General features: G+C 54.1%; 1 protein-coding gene and 1 long non-coding RNA gene across 3 annotated transcripts in view; one reads left to right on the forward strand and one right to left on the reverse strand.

Moving 5' to 3' along the window:
• The window catches only part of KCNJ10 (potassium channel, inwardly rectifying subfamily J, member 10), a 38,047-nt gene continuing 30,405 nt past the window's right edge, over positions 1-7,642 (forward strand). Inside the window, exon 1 of the mRNA XM_005857772.2 lies at positions 1-51. The gene's annotated coding sequence lies outside the window, so the exon portion shown is untranslated. The remainder of the gene's footprint in view (positions 52-7,642) is intronic.
• On the reverse strand, positions 5,813-7,634 carry LOC102245352. Of its 2 annotated transcripts, none has more exons than XR_001364011.1 (3): positions 7,483-7,634; positions 6,867-6,966; positions 5,813-5,984 (listed from the first exon to the last, which is right to left on the reverse strand). It is a non-coding gene; the product is annotated as an uncharacterized LOC102245352 (long non-coding RNA). The 2 variants fall into 2 exon arrangements; XR_001364010.1 differs by having other exon boundaries at positions 7,479-7,634.

A 7,642-nucleotide genomic window follows, 5' to 3' on the forward strand; every position in this document is an offset into this window, starting at 1 on the left:
TCTGTCCGTCTCCTGCTGCGCATCTGAAGGGCCACTCAGCACGGACCCAAGGTAAGCCCCTGGCCCTGATGAGGGAGGGCTGCCCTTCCGGCCGGGATGCTGCCCACCTCCCTTCCATAGACGTCGGGGTCGGGGGGCAAGACTTGGCCCCCACCCTGGCTGGTCTCCGTGGTATGGCCCTGTTCCCCACCCCACCCCCCTTTTAGGCGGCCCCACAGGGATCCCCCTGGAAAGGGCTCCTAGAAGATAAGCCAACGTGGTCACCTCAGTCCTTCAGGCTAAGGAAGGGGCTTTCCTGGTGCCCCTTCCCACTGGGCAGACCTGCAGTTACATCACAGCTCCTCCAACAAATAGAACCATGCACCTCCACCCTGGCCCTCCAGACAGCGCCCCTTCTTCCCAGGATCCTCAGGTTACTCCCCCTCCCGTGCCCAGCCCTGTCCCTGCCCCCTACCCACACAGTGACAGCACATAGCGACACCCACTTAGTACCATGGGAAGAAGAACACATACAGCTTAGGTTGGGGATCCTCAGTAACCTGGGTGCCTGGGACCCCTGCCCACCCGCCTCTTCCCTCCATTCGGACTTGTCATCCACTTCAGACACAACCTCCTGGTGACTGCTCCCCCCGCCCCCTGCTTCCCACTGAGACTCCAGGAGGAGAGCGCAAGGCCACTCCCGCGGGAGGGAGAAGGGCAGGTTGGGCTCTAACATTCACCTTCACATGGAGATGCCCTTCCCATCCCATCCCTTCTCCGTCAGGCACTCACCAAGGGCACCTGTGTTAGGAAAGAAATGAGGGAACTCCCTGATTTGGGGAGGAGAGCTAAGGCCTGGGATGGATAGAAGGACAAAACTGGACAAAAGTGGAAGCAGGGCCGCTCTGATGGAGAGATTTCATTCTTGTTAATGAAGCACCCCGCGCGGAGTGAGGGAGATGGGGAGCTGGGGTTGCTGCAGAAGCCAGTACAAATTTGGACCCAAAGAAGGCCAAGGCTTAGAGCCTGATTATGTTGCTCACCAATACCAATTGTGGCTAAAGCTTTTTGGCTCGTCTGCCTTATCTGTGGGGTTTGAACCCCCCGCCCCACACACACACCCAGAACTGCTTTTAGGCAGTTCTGGATGAGGGAGATGATGGTGGGAGATTTGGGGCCCTTCTGTGATGACGGCTGCTTGCTTAGGGGTGCTGAGGAGGGCCTGGAGTGGGTGTCTAGGCCAGCCTGCGGAGGGGCCAGCAGCCACTGCCAGCTTTCATTTAGTTTCATCCCCAAACCCTTTTCTAATCTCCAAGGATTTCTGGACATGTTCCTGGCATGATGGAGGGCACCATCCCGTGCTGAGGGGTAGGGCTTTTTCTTTCCTAAGGGTATAGGCTGGGTATGGGGGACCAAGTGCAGAAGGAAGCAGGTGTCCTGGCTCATAGCTGGTTTTTCATGGAGGAGGAAATGAGGAAGGAGAGGGAGGGAGGGCACCACCCCAGGGAGAAGAGCCAGGGCTGGTCTTCCGAGGCAGTAGGCATGGCCTAGGCAGTGCCAACCCCCCCCCCGCCCCCTCAGTCCTTTGGTGGTGGTGGCGAGGGAGGGAGAAAGGGGGTGTTGGGGGGGTGATCTGGGCCAGTCCAGCCTCCCAAAGCCCTTGCCAACCTGGGTCCTGAAAGGAGTTGCTGTTTTCTGAGCCATCCCCCAGCCCCCACCCGGAGCCCGAGCAGCCAACTTGTCTCAGTGGATATCAAATGGCAATGACTCTACCGAGTGGAGGGGGAGGCTGGATTATGGTTCCATTCCTCCTGTGGTTCTAATGCCGAATCCCACTGCGGACCCCGACCCTGCGGAAAAGCTTTGACTCCCAGCAGCACCCCCACATCCAGTCTATTGACACATGTGTTTGTGTGGGAGGATTCGTTGTCTGTCCCCTGGCATCCCCCAGCGCCTTCCTCCCTGTGCCCTGTTGAATGGCCCCCGTGCCCCTCTGTGCGTGAGCGCACTTATAGCTCTAGCTCAGTTGGATTGGGCTACAAGGGAAGAGTCCGGCAGAAGACCCAGAGGCCTTTTCCCCTTGCTGTCCCCAGGGACCAGAGAGGCTGGGACAGGAGGGTCTGAGTGGGCTCAGATGTCCCCTGGGGTCATCCAGGGGGTGGTGGTGGGGTAAGGGGTTTAGGGCTCTGGCGGGTGAGTTGTGCAGGAACACATGCTTCCTCTGAAGAAAAAGGCCTTCTGGGTCTCCTAGCGAAATGTGCACAAGATGGAAGATAGGCTGGGCCCCAGGCATTGGTGGGAGGAAAAGAGACATCGGGCAATGGAGCACCTCAACTTTCCTGCCAAGAGTTATTTAGGACGGAAGAAAAAACCTCCACTCTCCCTCCCCTCCCTGGCCTAGATTCTCCTCTTGCCTGACTGGTCAGTGTTACTGTCCAGCCGGAGGCCAAGCTGTCCAGGACAGTGGTGAGGCCCTGGAAGGGGTAGAGAGCAGGGCTCATACGAGGCACACCGTGATGAGACCGCAGAAAGATTGGAGAGAAGGAGAAGATTGGGATCCAAGTGTTTCAACACCCAGCAAAGGGTGGTTGCTGGGGCAGGTCCCGGGAAGCAGAGCTTTTGGTGTTTACACGTCACCTTGTTCTACCACAGGCTGAGTTCAATGCTCATCTTCCTTCATCCAAGTTTAATATGTGTGTTGCCACCATTCTTCATGGAGACAGTGCATCTAGGTGTCCCCTCTTCATCCCCTCCCCCATCAGAACCTTGAAAGGGCAAAGAGAAGGGGATTGTGGGAAAAACTCTCCCGTGGGTGTCTGCTAGCTTGGAGCTGAATTTGAGGTGGTAGGGAGGCGGGAGGGGCTGGCTCTGGAATGTGGGAGAGAAGTAAGAGCTGAATGAACTGCGTGGTTGGCAGAAAGAGGTTGGAGAAGCAGGACCCTGAGAGGCCTGAATTAACGCATTGGGCCCCCAAAACGGAGTAACATAGAAAGGGGGTGTGGGTAAGGCCATCCACTCCCCTTCCAGTGGCACAAGACCTGGGAATGGCATGAAGCTGGAAGGACTTAGGTTAGAGTTCAGGAAGCACATCTCATACAAGGAAAGAAATCTAAAATAAAGATTGGGGAAGAAAGGGAGACTGCCTTCTGGACCAAAACTGATCAACCAACCAACCAAACAAAAAAACAAAAAAACACACCAAAAAAAATCCCCAAAAGAAAAAGCCCGTGGTGAAGATGTCTGAGAGGCGCCGTGAAGCCCAGATGGGCACGGGGATTTACTGAGCAGCCAGGGGGACGGCCTCCCATGCCCAGGGCTGCTCCCTGGCTCCTTTCCGTCCTGGCTGTGCCTGGGAGGCAGTCGGCACTGGTTAAGAGCACAGCCTTGGAGTCAGACTTCTGGGTTTAGATCCTGGTTTCAGCACTTAGCTACCCAAGCCTCCTCATCCTTGCATGGGGCTAAAAATGGGCGAGGAGTGAAGGAGTCAGTATTTATAAAGGGCTTGGACAAAGGGCTCTGGCTCTCTCTACTCTGTCATTTTTGCTGGCTCGTGGGCCTTGCCCCAGCCTTTGACTGTGGTTTTTCTGAGGTTCTAGGTCTCCATCCCTCCACCCTTCTAGAGTTTGGGAAGGTGGGAGAATTTTCATGTAGTCCCTGAGCATGCCTGATCTAAGATGAAATTCCTGTCTTTATTCCACGAGGCTGACCAGCACCAGGGCCTGGGTCCCCACCCCCATAGCCCCTTCCTCCCAATGTTTTCACCAGGCAGATGTCCTATCTTCAACTCAGATCTAATAACTGAGCTGTTGAGCTTCTGCCCCAGACAGTCCATCTCCCCATTCTGAGCAACTTCTCTCTCTCCCACCTCTCACCCCGACCCCGCATGACCTTGCTTGTTCCTCTCGCTGCCTAGGTTTGCCGCGCACCTTCTCTCAGGTGTGTGCTCACTCCTCTTCTGTCAGCCTGTCCTCCTCATCAGCCCTGATGCCCATGAAATGACCTCCCTACCTTCAGCCAGTCTCTCTCCTTGACTCCCTCTCCACCTCAGAATTGTCCCTGACATCATCACCGTGAAGCATCCGTGTTATCTTGCTCCTTTCCTCCCTAGATATCCCTGTTGGTTCTCAGATGGAAACTCCCAATCATAGTCTTCAAGATACTTCAGTAAGCCTTTCCCCACGGTCCCCTCCAGCACCCCATTTTGGGGACTGCTCCATTCAGACCTTGTTCCAGGGGAATATACTCAATGGCAATTCTGAGCCACGCTCTTCCTTCCACTCTGGGCCTTCATTCCGAGTCTTACCCCTCCTGCCACTCTCCATTCCTGTGTCCCTATCAGCTCTGTCATCGTGTACGCCCTCCTCCTCAGCATCCTGCTTGTCCCTTGTCCCTTGTGTAACGTTGCCCAGGATACCCGATGCAGTGGTGATGTTGGAGGGGACATCCTGTCGCCCTCATTACATGGGGGCTCCTCTAGGGTTAGGCCTCTGTCAGATAGCAGGCTCCCTGAAACAAAGGCCTCTCTTTCTGCTTCAGACCCTTGGCCTCAGAGTGCCTGCTGACCAGCTTGGCTCTAACTAGGAAACCTTTCTGACTGCTGATTCTCAGGGGGAGGACCCTGGCTTCAGAGGCCATGGAGTTTGGGAGGAGGGTATATGTAAGACCCTATTATCAACTCTCAAGGGAACCTCAAGAGAAATTTATCAACCCCTGGTCCCGTGGAGACAGCATCACCTGAAGATTATAAGCAGCAGACCCGAGAGCCCCCAGTTTCCAGCCCTTTCAGACTGTTGGCCCCAATGCAAAAATCCATGTGGGTGTTCAGGCCCCTCAGAGCCTTTCTCTCCTCACCAGGGAGGTGTGCTCTGCCTGACGCTGGGCTTGTCAGCAGGTATACGAAGTGGAGCAAGAGCCAAGGTCAGAGTCCAGTCTGGACAGCCATTGTCTCGAGCATCCCTCTGAGCAGGGCCTGCAAGCTGGGAGACATGTGGGGAAGTGGGATGTAGCCCTGACATCTTGTCTTACATTACCCCTGGGACTGTCCCTCTTCTCTACCTTTACCATGGGACCCCAGCACATACCTCCTCCCCACATCCAAATCTCCCTGTTTGACCCTCTGATTAAAAAGAAAAAAAAGGACACAGCCTGGCCAGCCTGGCTCAGTGGTTGAGCATTGACCTATGAACCAGGAGGTCACGGTTCGATTCCCAGTCAGGGCACATGCCTGGGTTGTGGGCTTGATCCCCAGTGCAGGAGGTAGCCAATCAATGATTCTCTCTCATCATTGATGTTTCTCTCTCTCTCCCTCTCCCTTCCTCTCTGAAATCAATAAAAATATATTAAAAAATAAAAAAAGAAAGTCACAAGCAACTGTCAAGAAGAGAGGGCCGGTATGTCTGAGCCTAGGGCTGTGATTCTCAAACTTTTCGACCTCAGGACCCTTTCACACTCTTAAAACCTATCAAAGATATCAAAGAGCTTTTGCTTATGTGGGTTACAGCCATTGATATGTTAGAAATAAGAACGGAGGCCCTAGCTGGTTTGGCTCAGTGGATAGAGCGTCGGCCTGCAGACTAAAGGGTCACGGGTTTGATTCCCGCACATGCCCGGGTTGTGGGCTTGGTCCCCAGGAGGGGAAGTGTAGGAGGCAGCCAATCAATGATTCTCTCTCATGATTGATGTTTCTATCTCTTTCTCCCTCTCCCTTCCTCTCTGAAGTCAATTAAAATAAAATAAAAAGCATGTTGTAAAAAAAAAAGAACTGAGGAGACTTAAATAGCTATTAATGTAAAAATAACAACAAAACCATTGCATGTCAATGTAAATGCCATTTTTAATGAAAATAGTCATATTTTAAAAAAAGTTTAGTAAGAATGGCATTGTTTCACATTTTCACAGCTCTTTTTAAGGGTTAATAGAAGACAGTTGACTTCTCGTGTCTGCATCTTAATTCAACATGCTGCACTATCACATGTCATGTGGCTTCTGGAAAACTCTGAGCACTCCTGAGAGAATAAGTGAAGAAAGCCAACAACACATCAGCATTGTTGTGAAGATAGGTTTGACCTCAGAGAGCCTTTGAGAGGGTCTTGGGAACCTCGCAGGGGTCCTCAAACTGCGGCCCGCCGAAAACATTTATCCGGCCCGCCGGGTGTTTTTGCCGCCGCTGTGTGCATAGGAATTTGTTCATAGTTTTTTTTTAAACTATAGTCCGGCCCTCCAACGGTCTGAGGGACAGTGAACTGGCCCCCTGTTTAAAAAGTTTGAGGACCCCTGTTCCAGGGGCTGCAGACCACACTTTGAGAATTCCTAGTCGAGAGGAACCTTGGCCGACCTGGCTGGTCTCCCCCAGCTGCCATGGCCTTTTGAACGTTTCCACTAGGGATGAATTATGGGGCCATAGTTAGTCATGTGGGTTCTGGAGGCAGACTACCTACCTGAGCTTGAATCTCAATTTTACCGCTCACACGCTGTGTGACCTTGGGCAAATTATTAACATCTCTGTGCTTCCGTTTCCTCATCTATGAACTAGGGCTTTAAAAAAGTGCCTGCTTTGTAGAGTTGCTGAGAACTAAATGACAGAACACTAGAAAAGGGCTTAGCATAGTGCGGAATAATGTTAGTTCTTATTCAACTCTTACCCCTGAGTCCCCTGCCCATTGGCCCAGAGAGCAGGGAGCTACAGAGGTGATTTTTTCCTACATTCCAGATGGGGCTTCTTGGCCCAGAGAGGGAACGTACCTGTGCCAGGTCCCAGGGACAGTCACCAGGATTGTTGGGCCCTGAACCCCGAGTTCTAACTCCAAGCCCTGTGCTCTTCCACCAGACTTTTCCAGGGGGTAGGGGGGAACCCCAGGTCCTGAGACGGGGAAAGAAGCAGACCTTACCTTTCCCCCAGCAATTCAGGTGAGCCAGTCAGGGCCCATGGGAAGAGAGCAGGGAGCCTTGAGGGCAGAGAGCAGGAGGACTTCCTGACATCCCAGCAACCTACAGAGGAGAGAGCCGGACAAGCTTAGCCCAGAGATCTTGCTGGTTCACCTTGTGGGGAACAGTTCTGTGAAGTGGCCTCGCCCTCTCTCCTGGGGTCACTGGCCCTAGGGACAGGGTGTCTGTGACTGGGCAATACTACCTCTCCTATGGTGCCCCCAGCCCCTCCAGGGCATCGTCTGCTCTCAGCGGTCCCCTCTCCAGACCCCATTCTTTCCCAGGCTCCCCTGGCCTGGCCCTCAGTGCTGAGGCACCACAGAGCAGGCACTGCACTGGGGAAAGGCAGCTGGTGGGGCTGGGGTGATCTTGGGGTGCAGAGGGGCGGGGGTCCCGGGCAGAAGAGGAGCCTCTCCCACAGCGGGGGTGGGGGGGGGGGGAAGGGGTTGAGGCAGATGGGGAGACAGACAGATATACACTGAGGAAGAGCTAGTCCTGGCTCTTGGGCCTTAAGCTGGGCTGCAGGCACCCCACCTTCCTTAGAAGCCCAGGACCCCCTCCCCGTCCCCACGCACACACTTTCTGGAGGCTCCGCTCCCACCCGAAGCCCCCAAGCTGACAACTCTGAGACGTGGCGGGCTGAGGTTTGAGGTCTTGCTGTCTGCTGCTCCGTTCTTCTCCTGCCCACAGAATTCCCTTGAATAAAGGGTAAAATTGAGGCAGAAAGTGGGTGGCCTCA

This window comes from Myotis brandtii, unplaced genomic scaffold (assembly GCF_000412655.1).
Source record: "Myotis brandtii unplaced genomic scaffold, ASM41265v1 scaffold1120, whole genome shotgun sequence".
In the NCBI taxonomy this organism is placed as follows: Eukaryota; Metazoa; Chordata; class Mammalia; order Chiroptera; family Vespertilionidae; genus Myotis; species Myotis brandtii.